Source organism: Prosopis cineraria, unplaced genomic scaffold, assembly GCF_029017545.1.
Source record: "Prosopis cineraria cultivar Desert tree isolate PC_DT_omini unplaced genomic scaffold, ASM2901754v1 PC3, whole genome shotgun sequence".
Taxonomy (NCBI): Eukaryota; Viridiplantae; Streptophyta; class Magnoliopsida; order Fabales; family Fabaceae; genus Prosopis; species Prosopis cineraria.
The window spans coordinates 33,019,151-33,030,255 of NW_026555334.1; the positions used below are offsets into that span (position 1 = coordinate 33,019,151).

Here is an 11,105-nt window from a genome sequence, read left to right on the forward strand (position 1 = left end):
TTAAGGTCAAGCTCTCAAGCCTGATTACTTAAAAAAATTATTTTTAAAACCCAAACCTTTATTTAAATAAGGCCTTCAAACCCAACCCTCCAGACTTAGCTCTTATTTTCGGTTCTATTTGGGGACGTATGACCCTTGCTGGTTTTCCTTTCCTTTGTTTCCATGTTTGATTTTTTTTTTTAATAAAAAAACTTCAGGTAAATTGGTTTTTGAAAACTTGTTAAGATTAGGACATTTTTTTTAAACTCAAACAACGTTTACAAAAATATTTAATATATTTATTATTGATATATCACGGAATCCTTGCATAATCTTTAATTCTGCATATATACTTGTAATATAAAAAGACCAAAACGTCCTTGTTAAATTAGAAAAAAGAGAAGCCCGAATCAAAAGCTTTCCATTTGCAACCATCAAGGCATCAAGCCGCCGCCACCGGTATGCTTTAGTCTTCCAATTAGCTTACCCTGTCCAGACAACCAATTTTACAAACCAGAAGGAGCCCAGTTCTCAAAAACAAGTAAAAAATAATAGAGAATAAGCCATATCTGGTTAAATTAGATGCCATGGCAAGATGAAGAACTAGAAGTTGTCATAGTCTCATGTCAAAGAATCTCATAAGTGAACTAGAGTTTATAGTGCGAGGGACTATCCAATTCAATAAGTTAGGCTTGTGAGACTTTAAACTTGCGCCACAACATTTGGTGCAGTGAGCGTGAAGGATGGAGATCAAACCTGAAAAAGCCTTGTGTGTCGCTGTAGCACGGTTGATGTCTCCTTAAAAGTCTAGATGAAATCTAAAGGTTGAAGGTTGATGGTGGCTATACACTGAAGGCTGAAGCTCAATGGCGACTTGGTTGAAGAAGGTAAGACAGGAGGAGTGAGAGAGAAATCAAATTTTGGGAATTTTACTAGAATAGGGATTCTTAGGAATCCATTCCTTATTTGCAATTCCTGTATATCAAATAAGTCCCAAGCCTAACCATTGACTTGTTTACATAAGCATATCAGATATCATATAAATGTATAATTCTGCTTGGCAAAAATCGTGGTTAGAAAGTTTAAATTATAAATTTTACATATTTATATAATACTCTCAAAATCGTATCATTTTTATAATATACGATGGAAAAAAATGTGCTTTTTGGTAAACATTTGTTTGACCAACAATATGTTTGAAAGATGTTTTCAGACATTTACGATAAACCTAAATAAGATCAATTAACATTTTTTTTTTTGAGTGCATGGAAGTTTATGTGACTTAAGAAACTCCATTAACATTATTTAACTATTTGGCCAAAAAGAAATTATTTAACTACTTATTATCAAGTTGCATTTTATTATTTTTCATCATTTAATATCCGTGTATGCAGAGGATTACCGTAGGTATTTTAATTTGATAAATCCAATTAGTATTTGTTTATTTATTTATTTGTTTTTGTACAGGTCTATTAAGCGCGATGGAGTTGAGGATAAGGCGGTGGAAAATGGAAATGGAGGCGCAAACCACAAATCATTTCTAATCTTTTGAGTGCAAATCCATGAAAAGGGCCTCTAACAACTTCAATTCTTAGGCCCAAGGAAATTTCAGGACAACTTTGGGCCCTCTTCCATTTTTCATCTGAACTATTGAAGTCTAAACCCTAGCCGCCGCATTGGGAGCTCTGTGGAGCTGGTGGAGCGTTCTACGAAGGAGATGCGCGAAACAAACAACGACGGGAAAACAACGGTGGGTGACTCGACTGAGCACGGTGGACGACGGTATTAAAGTTGACGGGATTGAATCTCCAAAATCAACGGTAAAAGTTTTTCGCGTTTGGTATCTGCGCCAGTTTTTTCTATGCTCGAAGTTGTCTGAGATCTATTTTAGAGATGTTTCTGACACTTCTCTTCACGATCAAATCAACGGAATCATTTTGGTTTACTACCCATCTTCTTGACATCTTAGTTTGATATGATATTCTCGATCTTACTGATTCTTTGATATTGTTTACCTCTCTCGTAAACTGTTTATACTGTGCCAACCTTATTATATTTGTTCTTGACTGTTTTGCCGTTCCTTTATTATTATCATTATTATTATTGTGTTGATAAAAAACTGATTTGCTAAATGGATTGAACTACTTTGCTGTGAGCCTGTGTGTGTGAGTGTAACGATGTGAGGGAACTATTTTTTCCTTGAAAAACAAACCGCGGATTTCTTTTCCCGCTTTGGATCGGTTGGGAGTTTTTTTTTTTTTTTAATTTTTACTAATTTTTCAGCAAGGGCATAGCATCCTTTTAATTAATTTTAACATTTAAAATTTTAGCTATTTTATTATATTTATATTATATGAGGTACTAATACTATCTTTATTTTTTTGTCCTGAATGAGGTACTAATAATACTCTCAATCTCTAGATTTCTGACTCAAAAAAATCTATATCTATATCTATATCTATATCTATATCTATATTTAATACTATGAAGGAAAAACTAAAATAGTGCTTCATTCATGTTTGGGCTGTAAAAGAAGAGACCCAAGCAAGGAAATGGGCTAGAAGTTGGTGGCCCACGGTAGCCATTTTAGATCTGCCTCACTAAATTTCGTCTCCCAGGTGGGGAATATTGCAATAAGCCTGCCTTGCACATAAGGAACGAATGAACGATGATGAAGGAGTAGCAATTTGGAAATCTTTAATGTATATATTTATTTTTTTAATTTAATTATTCACTTTCAATTAACTATTATTGTCAAAAAATGGTTCATATTCTAAATTAGTGATTTAAATTTTAATATATTCCTGATCCTGATGTTGCATTTATTTAATGCTAATCGTTAATTTATAACAGTAATTTTTTATTTAGAGTTAATCTTATTTCTAACAATAAGGTGAGCTAAAATATGAAAACATCGATTTTCAAAAGATACCAATTACGATGAATATTAATTTTTTTAAATGAATAAATACGATACTTTTTAAAAGATAATACTAATTATTATAAAATATAATTAATTAAAAGTTTAATTTTTCCAGTTTTATTTAATCATCTTTAAAACGGAAGCCAGCAATTGCACCTGCGCAGCTGAGCCCCCCTCATCTAATTCTTAAACCCTAATCCCAACGGTCATTTCCAAGCACCGACCTTTGCGGGTGCGGGTAAAATTGTGGGGTTGCTTGACTGGCACGATATAATGATCAAACGGCTAAAAAAAAAAATAGTTTCCCTCTTTTCTCCCTTTCGCGCCAAGCAGGTAGATGGATCGATCTCTGCAGCCTTCACGGAATAAATCTCTCGGCGACCGTCCGTTGAACCACCAAAGAAAAAAGGGCAAACCAATGTCTTGCGATCCGGCTTATTCAACTTCCCTCAGTTGGTTTGGGTGTCATGGCCTGTGGCGGAAAGCCCAAGCTCTGTTTCAGTGCACCACCGGAATGGTTGTATATATATATATATATGGATTCTTGCTTTTCTTGTCTAGTTCTGTTCTCTGGTCTTTGTTCCTGAAGCGAAGGGAGGTGGTCCCGAGCGTTGCGTATATGACTATATAGCGTCAGCGTTGTTTGCAAGTCACGTTAGTGCAAGCGCAGTGCTCTGTGTCATGGCAGTGCTAGCTATGGTCGACTAACAGGATGAGAAAAGCACCGCTTGAAGGCTTGAATCAGATTTGGAAATCATTTTAGATTCGGCATTAGTGGCCAGTCCAGTCTACTAGCGTAGAGCATTTTACTTGCCTCTGATCCTGGTGCGTCGGAAACATTAAAAAGAAAGAGAAATTTCTGGTACAGTCTGCTCAACGGTTGTTGTATTTTTTTCCTTACCTTTTCAATTAGCATTTCCTGCAGAAAAATCTGTTTCTCTTTTTATTTATTTTGACTTTAATTTTATTTTATTCTCATTTCATCCTTTTGTTTTTATCTTGCTGTTTGGCGTTGATTGTTTCTGAGGCTTTATATAGATCTTCTCATAATATTTTGATTCAACGATGCACAGATCCTGAGGCGCAGTATCAGTCGCCTAATGCAAGCTGCAAAAATAGATGTTGGGGTTTGCTTTGCAGCCTTAACGTGTTTGGGTTGCCAATATCACCCATAAATTTCAAGAGAAGGGCTTTAACCCTGAAAGGCAATCAGCTGCAGCAAAATCTTGCAAAGCTCTTGGTAATTTGTTTATTTATTTATTTTTATTTTTTGTTGCTGTAAAGCACATCATTATGCATTTTCAAAAGATACTATATGCAGGGTTATAAACAAGCTACAATCTGTTGTGTATCTCAGTTGCCAAATGAATAAAAATTGTGCTTTCTTTTTCTGTTTATATTCCATTAAGAGGTGTTTGGGAAATTTGTGTTAGCAAATGTTTGAATTTGGAAATTAATTTGAACTTTACAAGCTAAGCTGCCTCAATTTCTCTTTCATGAGTGCTTTTGGTTTGGTCAGAACAACATATGTGCTTTCCAGAGAAATGCATTATTTTGATTTGAAATAGATGTCCTTGCTTTGGCATTGGAACTTGTATCTATAATGCACTCCTCCTACAAGGCAAAGTGACGTGAAATATAAAATTGCCTTGTGTTTTGTTACATCAGTATATTGGAGTGCTAGACAAATGGTAGTATTTTGGTTTACAATTGATTTCCTTTGAAATTTGACCGCAGACCATCAATGCACTTGTATGAGGCTAAATGACAATTATATGATTTGGTGCCTCATTTAAATGTGCATAAATATATTTAATAGGGTTCTACTTTTGTGTTTTAGCTTAGACTCATTATGTCTTTGCTGCATTGTCCCCACATATATTTGCTAAACAAGTATTTATTTGATAAATTTTTCTTGTAAGCACACTTGTAAAGTTGATAATTGTTGCATCATTTGATGCTTGATTTCGTTGTCCATGTTCGACAGTGGGATGAGCAGGGTGGATTACAAGGCTTGAATATGACATGCAAAGGTGTCCTAGTTCTGCTTACATGCATGTCTTTGGACCCTTCAAAATATGATATGTGGCTTTTCTATAGGATGCTAATATTTTGATTGAAAATTGATGTCCCTTCTTTGGTATTCGAATTTATATTTGCAATGCACTCCTACGAGGCTCAATGAGTTTCGTATCATTTGTTGCCTAATCTTAATGTGCATAAATGGAATCATAAGGGGGCTACTTTTCTTCAGCAGCTTAAGACTCCATGTGCCTTTGCTGGATGTAGCTCCCTTACATGTATGTTATATTTATGTCCTCTATTGACAAATTTCTTCACTATGTGCCTTTGAAAAGCTTGTTGGCCACAACGTCATTGTTTTTTTCTTATTATGAATGACCATATAGAAATGCGAGATAATTGAGAATGATTCGGAGCCTTGAACATGAAATACAAAGCTGCCTTGTGTTTTGTTGCATTATTATATTTGGACTGCTAGGCAAATGATGGTATTTTTATTCAAAACTAATTTCCTTACATTGACATTTGACCATGGATCATCAATGCACTACTATGAGGCTCAATGACAATTATATGATTTAGTGCCTCATCTAAATGTGCATAAATATATCTAATGGGGTTTTACTTTTGCTTTTCAGCTTAGACTCTTTATGTCTCTGCTGCATTGCTGTCCTCGCACAAATTTGCCAAGCATGTATTTGTTTGGAAAATTTCTCTTGCAAGCACACTTGTAAAGATTGATAATTGTTGCATCATTTGATGCTTGTTTTGGTTGCCCATGTTTCAATTGTGGGATGAGCGGGATGAATTGAGAGGCTTGAATATGACATGCAAAGGTGTCCTAATTTTGCTTACTTGCATGTCTTTGGACCCTTCAAAATATCTTGTGCCTTTGAAAAACTTGTTGTCCACAGCATCATTATTCATTTCTTATTATGAAGGACCGACCATATAGAAATGCGGGATAATTGAGAATGATTCGGAGCCTTGAACATAAAATATGATGCTGCCTTGTGTTTTGTTACATCATTATATTTGGACTGCTAGGCAAATGATGGTATTTTTATTCAAAATTGATTTCCTTACATCGACATTTGACCACAGATCATCAACGCACTACTATGAGGCTCAATGACAATTATATGATTTGGTGCCTTATCTAAATGCACATAAATATATGTAATGGGGTTTTACTTTTGCTTTTCAGCTTAGACTCTTTATGTCGCTGCTGCATTGCAGTCCTCACACATATTTGCCAAACATGTATTTATTTGGAAAATTTCTCTTGTAAACACACTTGTAAAGATTGATAATCATTGCATCATTTGATGCTTGATTTGATTTCCCATGTTCAATTGTGGATGAATGGGTTGGATTAGAGGCTCAAATATGACATGCAAAGGTGTCCTAATTTTGCTTACCTGCATGTCTTCGGACCCTTCAAAATATCTTGTGCCTTTGAAAAGCTTGTTGTGCACAACATCATTATTCGTTTCTTATTATGAAGGACCGACCATATAGAAATGCGGGATAATTGAGAATGATTTGGAGCCTTGAACATGAAATACAAAGCTGCCTTGTGTTTTGTTGCAACATTATATTTGGACTGCTAGGCAAATGATGGTATTTTTATTCAAAACTGATTTCCTTACATTGACATTTGACCACAGATCATCAATGCACTACTATGAGGCTCAATGACAATTATATGATTTGGTGCCTCATCTGAATGTGCATAAATATATTTAATAGGTTTTACTTTTGCTTTTCAGCTTAGACTCTTTATCTCTCTACTGCATTGTAGTCCTCGCACATATTTGCCAAACATGTATTTGTTTGGCAAATTTCTCTTGTAAGCACACTTGCAAAAGATTGATAATCGTTGCATCATTTGATGTTTGATTTGATTTTCCACGTTCAATTGTGGATGAGTGGGGTGGATTGAGAGGTTTGAATATGACATGCAAAGGTGTCTTAATTTTGCTTACTTGCATGTCTTTGGACCCTTTGAAATATCTTGTGCCTTTGAAAAGCTTGTTGGCCACAACGTCATTATTCGTTTCTTATTATGAATGACCATATTGAAATGCGGGATAATTGAGAATGATTCGGAGCCTTGAACATGAAATACAAAGCTGCCTTGTGTTTGGTTGCATCATTATATTTGGACTGCTAGGCAAATGATGGTATTTTTATTCAAAACTGATTTCCTTACATTGACATTTGACCATGGATCATCAATGCACTACTATGAGGCTCAATGACAATTATATGATTTGGTGCCTCATCTAAATGTGCATAAATATATATAATGGGGTTTTATGTTTGCTTTTCAGCTTAGACTCTATGTCTCTGCTGCATTGCAGTCCTCGCACAAATTTGCCAAACATGTATTTGTTTGGAAAATTTCTCTTGCAAGCACACTTGCAAAGATTGATAATTGTTGCATCATTTGATGCTTGTTTTGGTTGCCCATGTTTCAATTGTGGGATGAGCGGGATGGATTGAGAGGCTTGAATATGACATGCAAAGGTGTCCTAGTTTTGCTTACCTGCATGTCTTTGGACCCTTTGAAATATCACATGGCTTATCTATAAGATGGTAATATTCTGATCAAAAATTGATGTCCCTTCTTCGGTATTTGAATTTATTTTTAGTTGCCCTCGTTCGATAGTGGTTAGAGTAGGGTGGATTATGAGGCTTGGCTTTGACATGCAAAGGTGTCCTAGTTTTGCTTACATGCATGTCTTCAGACCCTTCAAAATATCATATGTGGCTTTTCTATAAGATGGTAATATTTTGATTAAAAATTGATGTTCCTTTTCAGTTTGAATTTATATTTGCAATGCACTCCTACGAGGCTCAATGAGTTTTGTATCATTTGTTGCCTAATCTTAATGTGCATAAATGGAATCATAAGGGGTCTACTTTTCTTCAGCAGCTTAAGACTCCATATGCCTTTGCTGGATGTAGCTCCCTTACATGTATGTTTTATTTATGTCCTCTATTGACAAATTTCTTCAGTATGTGCCTTTGAAAAGCTTGTTGGTCACAACGTCATTATTCGTTTCTTATTATGAACGACTATATTGAAATGCGGGATAATTGAGAATGATTCGGAGCCTTGAACATGAAATACAAAGCTACCTTGTGTTTGGTTGCATCATTATATTTGGACTGCTAGGCAAATGATGGTATTTTTATTCAAAACTGATTTCCTTACATTGACATTTGACCATGGATCATCAATGCACTACTATGAGACTCAATGACAATTATATGATTTGGTGCCTCATCTAAATGTGCATAAATATATATAATGGGGTTTTACTTTTGCTTTTCAGCTTAGACTCTTTATGTCTCTGCTGCATTGCAGTCCTCGCACAAATTTGCCAAACATGTATTTGTTTGGAAAATTTCTCTTGCAAGCACACTTGCAAAGATTGATAATTGTTGCATCATTTGATGCTTGTTTTGGTTGCCCATGTTTCAATTGTGGGATGAGCGGGATGGATTGAGAGGCTCGAATATGACATGCAAAGGTGTCTAGTTGTTCTTACATGCATGTCTTTGGACCCTTGGAAATATCATGTGACTTATCTATAAGATGGTAATATTTTGATCAAAAATTGATGTCCCTTCTTTGGTATTCGAATTTATATTTAGTTGCCCTCATTTGATGGTCGCTAGAGTAGGATGGATAAGGTGTCCTAGTTTTGTTTACATGCATGTCTTCTGACCCTTTGAAATATCATATGTGGCTTATTTATAAGATGGTAATATTTTGATTGAAAATTGATGTCTCTTCTTTGGTATTCGAATTTATATTTAGTTGCTCTCATTTGATAGTGGTTAGAGTAGGGTGGATTACGAGCTTGACTTTGACATGCAAAGGTGTCCTAGTTTTGCTTGCATGCATGTCTTCGGACCCTTCAAAATATCATATATGGCTTTTCTATAAGATGGTAATATCTTGATTGAAAATTGATGTTCCTTATTCGGTATTCAAATTCATATTTGCAATGCATTGCTATGAGGCTCAATGACTTTTGTACCTTTTGTGGCCTAATCTTAATGTGCATAAATGAAAGCATAGGAAGTCTACTTTTTCTCTTCTTCTTAGACTCTTTGTGCCTTTGCTGCTTGTAGCTCCCTTACATATATGCTATATATTTGTCCTTTGTCGACAAATTTCTTCAATATGTCTCTTTGAAAAGCTTGTCTTCCACAATGTCGTTATTTTATAAATGCTGGATAATTGAGAATGATTTGGAGCCTTGAACATGATATGAAAAGCCACCTTGTGTTTTCTTACATCATTATATTTGGATCGCGAGAGAAATTGTATTATTTTTATTTAAAATTGATTTCCTTATTTTGACATTTGATCACAAACCATCACTCCACTACTATGAGGCTCAATGACAACCATATGATTTGGTGGCTCCTCTAAATGTGCATAAATATATTTAATAGGGTTCAAATTTTGCTTTCAACTTAGACTCTTTATGTCTCTATTGCATTGTAGTCCTTGCACATATTTGCAAAAGAAGTATTTATTTGGCAAATTTCTCTTGTAAGCACATTTGCAAAGATTGATGACAGTTGCATCATTTGATTCTTGATTTGGTTGCCCTTGTTTGATTGTGGGAAGAGTGAGGTGGATTAGGAGGCTTGAATATGACATGCAAAGGTGTTCTAGTTTTGCTTACGTGCATGTCTTTGGACCCTTGAAAAGAAATATCATATGTGTCTTATCTAGAAGATGGTAATATTTTGATTGAAAATTGATGTCCCTTTTTCGGTATTCGAATTTATATTTTGTTGCCCTTGTTTGATTGTGGGTAGAGTAGGGTGGATTAAGAGGCTTGGACACAACATGCAAAGGTGTCCTAGTTTTGCTTAGATGTATGACTTTGGACCCTTTAAAATAATCATATATGGTTTTTCTATAAGATGGTAATATTTTGATTGAAACTTGATGCCTCTTCTTCGGTATTCAAATTTATATTTGCAATGCACTCCTATGAGGCTCAATGACTTTTGTATCATTTGTTGCTTAATCTTAATGTGCATAAATGGAATCGTGGGAGATCTACCTTTCCTTTTCAGCTTAGACTCTTTGTGCCTTTGCTAATCATAGCTCCCTAACATGTATGCTTTATAATGCAGGATAATTGAGAATGATTCGGAGCCTTGAACATGAAATGCAAAGCTGCCTTGTGTTTTGTTACATCATTATATTTAGGATAATTGAGTAGTATTTTTATTTAAATTAATTTCCTTATGAGGTTATCTTATCCTTCTCTCTTATAATTATATTCTTCTATGAGGCTTCTTCTGTGTCTTTTGAAGGCCTATTTTTAACCTTCAATTATACTTAAAAATAGAAATGATTGATATAGAACAATATATTTTTTGAAATTTATGACCAGCTTTGGATTTTAATATGTATCTTTGACATTTGACTATAGACCATTAATGCACTACTATGAGGCTTAATGACAATCTTATGATTTGGTGCCTCATCTAAATATGCATGGTAGTCCTCTCATGTCTTTGCTGCATGGTAGTCCTCTCACATATTTATTTGACAAATTTCTCTTGTAAGCACAATTGCAAAGACTGATGATCGTTGCATCATTTGATGCTTTATTTGGTTGCCCTTTTTTATCATGGGAAGAGTGATGTGGATTAGGAGGCTTGAATATGACATGCAAAGGTGTCCTAGTTTTGCTTACATGCATGCCTTCGATCCCTTCGAAATATCATATATGGCTTATCTATAAAATGATAATATTTTGATTGAAAATTGATGTCGCTTCTTTGCTACTCGAATTTATATTTGTAGTGCACTCCTATAAGGCTTAATGACATTTGTATCATTTGATGCCTTATCTGAATGGTCATAAATGGAATCATAGGGGGTCTACTTTTCCTCTTCTGCTTAGATGCACCATGTCTTTGCTGTTGGTAGCTCCCTCACATTTATGTTATGCTATAAGTATTTTTCCTTCTGTGGCAAATTTCTTCTTCATACCTTTGAAAAGCTTCATATCCACTACATCACTCATTGCTTATTATGAAAGCTCATATACAAATGCTTTATAATAGAGAATGATTTGGAGCTCGGAACATGTAATACAAAGTTACCATTTGTTTTGTTACTTTAATATCTTTT

The 11,105-nt window shown here is 34.8% G+C and overlaps 1 long non-coding RNA gene across 2 annotated transcripts; it reads left to right on the plus strand.

Moving 5' to 3' along the window:
- Positions 1-779: 779 nt before the first annotated feature.
- LOC129307254 (uncharacterized) lies at positions 780-10,372 on the plus strand. 2 transcript variants are annotated; one of them, XR_008592328.1, is made up of 4 exons: positions 780-866; positions 1,447-1,799; positions 3,976-4,142; positions 4,890-5,007. It is a non-coding gene; the product is annotated as an uncharacterized LOC129307254 (long non-coding RNA). The 2 variants fall into 2 exon arrangements; XR_008592327.1 differs by lacking the exon at positions 4,890-5,007 and adding an exon at positions 10,097-10,372 and having other exon boundaries at positions 782-866.
- The last annotated feature ends 733 nt before the right edge of the window (positions 10,373-11,105 follow it).